Here is a 9,389-nt window from a genome sequence, read left to right on the forward strand (position 1 = left end):
TTTATTCTTTATTCTGAAACAGGGTCTCACTGAGTTGCGAAGGGCCTCACTAAGTAGCTGAGGCTGTCCGCAAAACCGCAATCGGTCTCAGCCTCCCGAATGCTGGGATTACAAGTGTGTGCCACCACGCCCGGTTTCCTATTATTATTTCTGCCGGACATGATGGCGCACACTTGTAATCCCCGTGCTTGGGAGGCTGAGACAGGAGGATCGCACAGGTTCGAAGCCAGCCTCAGCTGGCTTAAGAGACCCTGTTTCCAAATAAAATATAAAATAGGATTGGGAGTGTAGCCCAGAAGGCCCTTCAGTTCCATCCCCAGTACCAAAAAAAAAAAAAAAAATTATTTTTTGTGGGTCTGGGATGGAACCCAGGGGCATTTGACATCCGAGCTACACCTCTAGCCCAATTTTTTATTTTGAAACAGTCTCACTAAGTTGTGGAAGACCTAAGTAGCTGAGGCTGTCCGCAAATTGCGATTCCCCTGTCTCAGCTTCCCGAATGCTGGGATTACGAGCATGCGCCACCACTGGTCGGACTTAAGTCTTTTTTATTTTTGAAACAGGGTCTCACTGAGTTGAGAAGGGCCTCGTTAAGTAGCTTGCCTGACTCCCCCCCACCCCTTTTTCCCCTTGGTACTAGGGGCTGAACCCAGGGCCATTATGCCTCTGAGCTACATGTCCGGCCCTATTTTATTATTTAGTTTTGAGATACTAGGGATTGAACCCACCCGCATTCTCCCTCCAAGCTCTACTCCCAACCCTAGTTTTTATTCCTTATTTTGAAACAGTCTCACTAAGTTGCAGAGGGCCTCACTAAGTAGCTGAGGCTTCCCCAGAACCACATCCTCCTGTCTCTGCCTCCTAATATTGATATTACAAGTGTGTGGCACCATGCCCAGCTTTCTATTTTTTACTTTGAAAGAGGTACAGCCGGTTGTGGTGGCGCATGCTTGTAATCCCAGAGCTTGGGAGGCCGAGACAGGAGGATGGTGCAAGTTTGAAGCCAGCCTTAGCTACTTAGTGAGGCTCTCAGCAATTTAAGTGAGACCTTTTTTCCAAATAAAATATAAGATAGGCTGGGGGTAGAGACCGGAGGTAGAAAGCCCCTGGGTTCCAACCCCAGTAACAACAACAAAGAGGTTCTCACTACATTGCTAAGAGCCTAAGTTACTGAGGCTGGCCGCAAACCTACGATCCTCCTGTCTCAATCTCCCAAGTACTAGGATTACAGGCACGTGCCACCATACCTGGCCGAATTTATTTATTTTTGTAGTACTGGGGATTGGACCTGGGCCTTGGGCATGCTAGATAAGCATTCTGCCAGTGAGCTGCTTCCCTACCCCTCTATTACTCTTCATAAGACACTGTTAAAAAAGAAAATCAGCAGGTGTGGTTGTGTTTGTCTGTAATCTCAATTACGCGGGTGGCTGAGACAGGAGGACTACAAATTTGAGGTCAGCCTGGACAACATGGTGAGACCCTGTTTCAAAATAAAAATTTCCAGTACTTGGACACTCCCAGTGCTTGGGAGGCTGAAATAGGATGATAGCAGGTTCAAAGCCAGGCTCAGAAACTTAGCAATATCTTGTTTCCAAATAAAAAATAAAACAGGTCAGAGGGTGTAGCCTAGAGGTAGAAGGCCCATGGGCTCCAGCCCAAGTAACACACACACACACACACACAATAAATAAATAAATAAATAAATAAATAAATAAATAAATGGTGTGTAGCTTGATGGTAAAGTGTTCCTGAGTTCAATCCCAAGTAAGAAAGACAAGGAAGGAGGGAGGGAGGAAGGGAAGGAAGGATATAAGCCACAGGCTAAGAGAAAATATTTGCTTAACATATCTGTAATTGCCGGGCATGGTGGCATACGCTTGTTATCCAATACTTGGGAGGCTGAGACGGAGGATCACAGGTTCAAAGCCAGCCTCAATGACTTAGTGAGGCCCTCTGCAACTTAGTGAGACACTTTCAAAATAAAAACTAAGGCCAGGCCTGGTGGCACATGCTTGTAATCCCAGCATTTGGGAGGCTGAGACAGGAGGATAGCAGTTCACAGACAGCCTCAACTACTTAGAGAGGCCCTTTGCAACTCAGTGAGACCCTGTTTCAACAATACAAAGACTAGACAATCGGGCTGGGGGGTGTAGCTTGGAGGTAGAATCCCCCTGGGGGCCGATCCCATTACTTGGGAGGCTGAGACAGGAGGAGTGCGGGTTCCTAGCCAGCGTCTGGGCCCCCACCTGCGTGGCCAGCATGACGACTGTGGCCTAGCTGGCTGTCTTGGGACAAGGCCCAGACAGCCCTGGTGCTTCCGGTCAGGAGCTGAGGGCAGGGCAGGAGAGGAAGGCTGAGAGGCGAGTCAAAGAGCAAGGGCAGGAGGCCTTCAGGACAGAGGCAGCTGCTTCCCCAAGAGAGCGAAGACAGACACACAGGACAGACACACAGAGGGCGGAGCGGCCAAACCGTACTCCAGCGCACCAGGTCGCTGCCACTGGCAAGCAGACTCTGACCGCATGTGTACCTCTTTATTACAGCAAGAGCCGGCCAGGGCTGGGTGTGGCTCTGTGGCGGAGCACCTGGTCGGCATGCATGCCGCGGTGGTTCCATCCCCAGCGCTGGGGGCAAAACCCAACACCTGCTCCAACTGACTGCTGGGCTCTGAGCGCTGGCCAGGCGGCTTTACCCACTGCTCTACTGACCTCAGGGAGTGCACACAGTGGAATGTGACCCGCGTCCCGGCCTCTGCGGCGCTGGAACAGGCCGGGTGGGCATCACATCCATGGACGCTGTCCTCCTATTTGACCCTCGAGGCCTTCCTCCTACTTTACTCCCTTTACGTGGTAGCAGGCATTGAACCGAGGGGCTTTCAACCCCAGCCCCCCCTTTTTTACGGTATTGGGGATCAAACCCAGGGGCATCCTCCCTTGGAGCTACACCCCCAGCCCTATTTTTCATCCTTGTGTTTGAAACAGGGTCTCACTAAGTTGCAGAGGGCCTCACTAGCTTAGGCTGGCCGCAAACCTCGAGCCTCCTGTCTCAGCCTCCCAAGTGCTGGAATGACAGACCTGCAACATCATGCCTGGCTTATTTTTATTTTGGTATTGGGGACTGAACCCAGAGACATTCTATCTTTGAGCTACACCAACAGCCTCATGGTATTTTTATTTGGAAGCAGAGTCTAAGTTGCTGAGGGTCTCAGCAAGTTAATGAGCTATCCTTGAATCCGTGACCCTCCCATCGAAACTCTCAGTGCTGGCATCACAGACATGTTGCCACCACACCGGCCACATCTGATTTTTTTTTTTAAATATGGAACGCTTCACGAATTTGCGTGTCATCTTGCGCAGGGGCCTTGCTAATCTTCTCTGTATCGTTCCAATTTTAGTATACGTTCTGCCGAAGCAAGCACCACATCTGATTTTAAAAAGCAACTTCTAGCTCTGGCGTCCCAGTATTTGGGAGGCTGACAGGAAGATCACAGGTTGGAGGCCAGTATCGGCAATTCAGCAAAACTCTCAGAAACCAAAACTCTCAAAAATGAAAAATAAAAAGAGCTGAGGGTGTAGCTCAGACACAGAATGCTCTGGGTTCAATCCACAGTATTAAAAAAAAAAAAAAAGTAACTTTCTAAGCCAGGTACAGTGGCGCATATCTTTAATTCCAGTACTTGGGAGGCTGAGACTGGAAGGCCAGTTTAAAATAAACACTTGTAATCCCAGCATTTGGGAGAATGAAACAGGAGAATTGTAGGTCTGAGGACAGCCTCAACAAGTAATGAGACTCTCATCAACCTAGTGAAACCCTGTTTCAAAATAAAAATGAAGCCGGGCGTGGTGGCGCACGCTTGCATTCGGGAGGCTGAGACCGGAAGATCGCGGTTCGTGGACAGCCTCAGCTACTTAGTGAGGCGCTCTGTAACTCAGTGAGACCCGGTTTCAAAATAAAGAATAAAAAATAGGGCAGGGGCTGTAGCTCGGAGGTTGAATGCCCCTGGGTTTCATCCCCCAACCCACAAAAATAAATAAATAGATATGAAATAGGGCTGGGGGTGTAGCTTGGCCTTAGCATGCTCCTGGAGTCAATCCTCAGTAACATTCCACATACACACACATGTAGTCGGGGGTACAGGGCAAAGGCACAAAGCCCCTGGGTTAATCCCAGTACCAAAAAGAAAAACAAAATAACCCAAAAAACAGTAACATAAGGGCAACTTCTGTGTCAGGAAGCTTTACTAGAAAAAGGACTGGAGCTGGAACTCAAGAACTTACAGCCAGTGCTAAGATCAAGTTGCCAGTACATAAATGTTAACACTGAAGAACAGAAGATATACAAATATAAACATGGCACACCGGGCGTGGTGGCCCACGCTTGTAATCCCCGCGCTTGGGAGGCGGAGACAGGAGGATCGCGCAGGTTTGAAGCCAGCCACGCGCGCTGGTTTAGGAGATCCTGTTTCCAAATAAAAATGTAAAAATAGGTCTGGGAGTGTAGCCCGGAGGTAGAAGGGCTTCCAGAAACCCCAGTACCACCCCCCCCCCCCAAAAAAAAAAAATATATATATATATAAACATGGCACACATGAGGTCCCTTGTGGGCTTTCAAAGTGTACTTGCTGAAACCGCAAACAGAAAGGAAAATTCAAGTAAGATGCGGTGCAGGCCTGTATTCCCAGTACTTGGGAAGCTGAGACAGGAGGATAGAAGGTTTGAAGCCAACCTTTTCCAAATAAATAAAATCTGGTTGGGGATATAGCTTGGAGGCAGAATACCTTTGGGTTCAATCCCCAGAACAACAACAACAAAATAAAACAAAAAGGAAAATTAATTTAGTGGCAGAAATGAGAAAGTGTTTAACCTCATTAGTTAACACTGAGTTGGAAAGAACTCAGTATCCGATGAATACATCAAATCTTCCCCCCAAAATGATGCCAGGCCGGGCCTGTGGTGCACACTTGCAATCCCAGTATCGAGAGGCTGAGACCGGGGGATCGCAGGTTCAAAGACAGTCCCAGCAAACACTGAGAGACTCATCAACCTAGCGAGACCCTGTTTCCAAATAAAAGAAAACAGGGCTGGGGTACAGAATCCCCAGAGCTACACACACAAATCAAAACAAAACAAAACAAAGAGCGAAACCTGCCCTGGCTGGGACTGTGGAGACGCACGCTCTCCAGGCCTGTGCGCCAGTGTAGGCCTTCTGGAAGGCTCTAAGGCCACGCAGCCATGGGTCTCACGTGGCCTCCCAAGTAGAACAGGACGATGGACCTGAAGTCTTTCTAGAGACATGGCTGGAGGCCCCAAACCTTCCACGCCGTTGCCACCATCCTGTCACCACTCCCGAGGAGCCCAGGCTTCCACTGGCATCAGTTCCTGCACCACAGTGAGCCCCGGAGCGGCTCGGAGCTCAGGAGGTGCTGACTGCGCATGACAAGCCACGGCAAGAGCTGGGCACCCGGGCCGCACAGGACACCCACGTGTCCAGAGGGGCTGCAGCATGCGCTGAGCTAGAACAGGCTGCTGGAGGAGGCCTGTGGCCACCAGCGCACCTTCCCATCGCCCTGGGTGGCCTCTGCATGCAGCTCCCTCTTGCTGCTGAACCATCACACCTATAAATTTAAACAATGAAAATACAGGCCCATGCACTCCCTTAAAGAAGCCACCCGAGGCTGGGCATAGCAGCCACCCCTGCAATCCTAGTACTTGGGAGGCTGAGACAGGAGGATCACACAGGTTCAAAGCCAGCCTCAGCTACTGAGTGAGGCTCTCAGCAACTTAGTGAGACCCTGTTTCCAAAAAATATATACAATAGGTCTGGGAGTGTAGCCCGGAGGTAGAAAGCCCCTGGGTTCCACCCTCAGTACCACACCCACACAAAATAAATAAAATAAGCCTGGCATGGTGGCGCATACTTGTAACCCCAGCTCTTGGGAGGCTGAGACAGGAGGATCGCACAGGTTCAAAGCCAGCTTCAGCTAATTAGTGAGACCCTGTTTCCAAATAAAATATAAAAACAGACCTCAGAGTATATCCTGGAGGTAGAAAAGCCCCTGGGTTCTACCCAGGTCAAATGTCCCTGAGTTCCACCCCCAGACTCACCAAAAATAAAATAAAATAAATAAAATAAAATAAATAGGATTGAGGATGTAGATCAGTGGTGGAGTGACCCTGGGTTCATTCCTAGTACTGCAAAAAAAAAAAAAAAAAAAAAAATCACCTGCCTATTTGTGCAAGTGAAACCTTAGTTCCACGTGCTAAACTCATACACCAGCTGTTCTGCTTTGTTTCACGTAGCCCACAAGCCTACCTCCATCCCCAAAGAACTGCTGTTTGGCTGGGCTAAAGTTTTTTTTTGTACTGGGGGTGGAACCCAGAGGCTTTCTACCTCCGGGCTATACTCCCAGACCTATTTTATACTTTATTTGGAAACAGGGGCTCACTAAGTTGCTGAGGGCCTCACTAAGTAGCTGAGGCTGGCTTCGAACCTGTGCTATCCTCCTGTCTCAGCCTCGCAAGCACAGGGGTTACAAGCATGCGCCCCCATGCCTGGCTGGGCTAGCGTTAAATGGCAGAGCACCTGCCTGCCAGGAGTGCGGGAGGCCGTGGGGTCTGTCCTCAGTACTGGTTTGTGGGTGGGATCTGCCAGTTGTCTAGGAGACCCTGCTTATGATTATGTGACATTACGGACTAAACGGAATTTCGTGTCAGCCTGGAAGTCCATTATATCATTTAGTTCTAGGGAAAATGCTGCTTAAAAACTAAACAAGAGCCGGGCGTGGTGGAGCACACCTGTAATCCCAGCACTCAGGAGGCTGAGACTGGAGGATCGCGGTTCAGGGACAGGCTCAGCTACTACTTACTGAGACTCTCTGCAACTCAATGAGACCGACCCTGTTTCAAAATAAAGAATAAAAAATAGGCCAGGGGATATAGCTTGAGGTCGAATGCCCCTGGGTTCCATTCCCAGACCTGCAAATAAATAAATAAATAAACAAACCAGGTATGCTGGTACTTGCTTGTAATCTCAGCTACCACGGAGGCCGAGGCAGGAAACACAGGCGCTCCCAGCTAACCTTGACAACTTAGCAAAACTTGTTTCAAAATAAAAAAAGCTCCCAGTATTTGCGAGGCTGAGACAGGAGGATCGCAGAGGTTCGAAGCCAGCCTCAGCTACTTAGTGAAGCTCTCAGCAACTTAGTGAGACCCTGTTTCCAAATAAAATAGAAAATAGGTCTGGGAGTGTAGCCTGAAGGTAGAAAGTCTCTGGATTCCATCCCCAGCACCATAAATAAATAAATAAATAAATAAATAAATAAATAAAATAAAAAGAGCTAAGTGTATAATTCAGTGGTAGAGAACTTGCCTAGCATGGACAAAATTCTGGGTTCCATCCCCAGCACCACAAACCAACCTAACAGGCAGAAACAGCAGCACCAGAGCCAGCATGGTGGCGCAAGCTGCAATCCCTGCATCTGGGAGGCCGAGACAGGAGGATCCCGGTTCGCAGACAGCCTCAGCTACTTAGTGAGGCCCTTTGCAACTCAGTGACACCCGCTTTCAAAATAAAGAATAAAAAATAGGACCGAGGGTGTAGCGTGGAGGTAGAATGTCCTGGGTTCCATCCCCAGTACTGCAAAGAAGAAAACAAACAAACAAAAAAAGAAAACCCAGAAACATTTTGGGGGACCACCTCTGGATGATGACTACCAGGTAAACTGTTGGCACCTGTCGCTACCCACCAGCAGCCTGGAGTTGTGGTGGTGTGGCGGTTAACACCAAGAATGGGGCTGAAAAGTCCCAGTGAAGAAGTTACTGCTGAGGACAGCCAGCAAAAAAACAAAATAAAACAAATCAAAACAGCGGCCTATTCGTTCAAGTGAAGCCTTGGAGCAGCGGCCTGGCAGGGCAAAGTTCAGGAAAAGAGGAGCCCTAGAAGTGAGTAATCCAGCAGGACGTTAAAATAGCTTACTTATGAAGGCAAGCAAGTCAGCTTCAGGCCAACCAAGGCCGGTAGTGACACATGGAACAAATGAATACAGACTGAAAATATTCCTCGTAAGAGCCAAGAAGAATGAATACGTCTTCAACCAAAACAGTGTGTGTTCCAAAACAAGACAAGGGGGAAAGGACCAACAGCTTGTTATTCAGAATCCCCCTGCTTAGGGAGGAGGGATGGGGGTGGGTTCTTTTCCAAGGAAGGAGAATGCCAGGCCTTCAGAGTAAGCCAGCCACGCCCTGTTCCCACAATTACGAAAGAAAACAGCCCAGGGCCCAAGGCTGGTGGGTGCTGACATCTGGGCCATAGGTGGCAGAGGCCTGTTGGAACTTTACCATGGACTTTGGAAGTTTCTGACAGGGTCCGGGTATCAGTTAAAAACGTGATTTTAGAGAATTCCATAACAATGTTCTTTTACGGTGTCTTTAGCTGACTACGTTCCATTAGGTTTGGGTTTTTCGTAGCCAAAGCCTCCTGCTACAGAGGGCCGAGTCACCCACGCCACTGCCCGCTGCCAGCCAAGTCCAGGCCCAGCAGTGCAGGGGCAGGCACCGGCGGCGGCCTGCCCAGGCGTCCCAGCCCTGTCTCCCACGCCCGGCCCCGGCCCCGGCCCCGACTCGGACCCCGTGCCTGTGGGAGGCGCGAATGACACGAGGCTGTTCCCCACGCCCGACCCCGGCCCCCTGCTCGTCCCCATGGCCGTCCCCGCCTCGAGCCCGGGCTCAAGCCAGATTCGGGCAGAAGACGAGCGGTCACGCCCCGGTGTCCACCCAGGGCAGGTGGGCAGGGCCGGCCCGGCGCCCCGAGCCCGGTGCCCGCGCCAGCCCCGGCCTCCGCGGCCCGAGCGGGAGACAGGCCCACGTACTCACCGTTCGCTGCCGCGCGCCTGCGGGCGTCTACATGCCGGGCTGAGCCCGCGGGCCCCGCCGCTACCTGGCCCTCGGCGTACCCGCCGCCCGCCGCCCCATGGCCGCCCGGACCGGCGCCGGCGCCGCCGAGCAGCACTGCTGCGCCGCGGTCTCAGTGCGCAGGCGCAGGGGTGCACGGCTGCGCCGCGGCCTCAGTGCGCAGGCGCAGGGGTGCACGGCTGCGCCGCGGCCTCAGTGCGCAGGCGCAGGGGTGCACGGCTGCGCTGCGGCCTCAGTGCGCAGGCGCAGGGGTGCACGGCTGCGCTGCGGCCTCAGTGCGCAGGCGCAGGGGTGCCGCGCCTGCGCACGCCGCGCGCGCACGTGGGCCGCGCAGCCGCCGGGAAGGGGCCAGGGGTTGCCCCGGGGCGGCGCGGCCTGGGTGGGCGGGATTCCGGAGTGAGAACTCGGCGGAGCAGCCTGCGCTCCGCTGCGGTCGTCTGGTGCCCTGGGAGGCGGCCCTGCGCCTTCCCTCCGACCTAGCGG

At 51.8% G+C, this 9,389-nt stretch overlaps 1 protein-coding gene across 1 annotated transcript in view; it reads right to left on the reverse strand.

Annotated features, from left to right (window-relative positions):
- Positions 1 to 8,923, reverse strand: part of NADK (NAD kinase) — a gene marked incomplete at its 3' end in the record, with an annotated part of 29,066 nt that extends 20,143 nt beyond the window's left edge. Inside the window, exon 1 of the mRNA XM_080692323.1 lies at positions 8,868 to 8,923. The remainder of the gene's footprint in view (positions 1 to 8,867) is intronic.
- Between the last annotated feature and the right edge of the window lie 466 nt (positions 8,924 to 9,389).

Source organism: Muscardinus avellanarius (assembly GCF_963383645.1).
Source record: "Muscardinus avellanarius genome assembly, chromosome: 3".
In the NCBI taxonomy this organism is placed as follows: Eukaryota; Metazoa; Chordata; class Mammalia; order Rodentia; family Gliridae; genus Muscardinus; species Muscardinus avellanarius.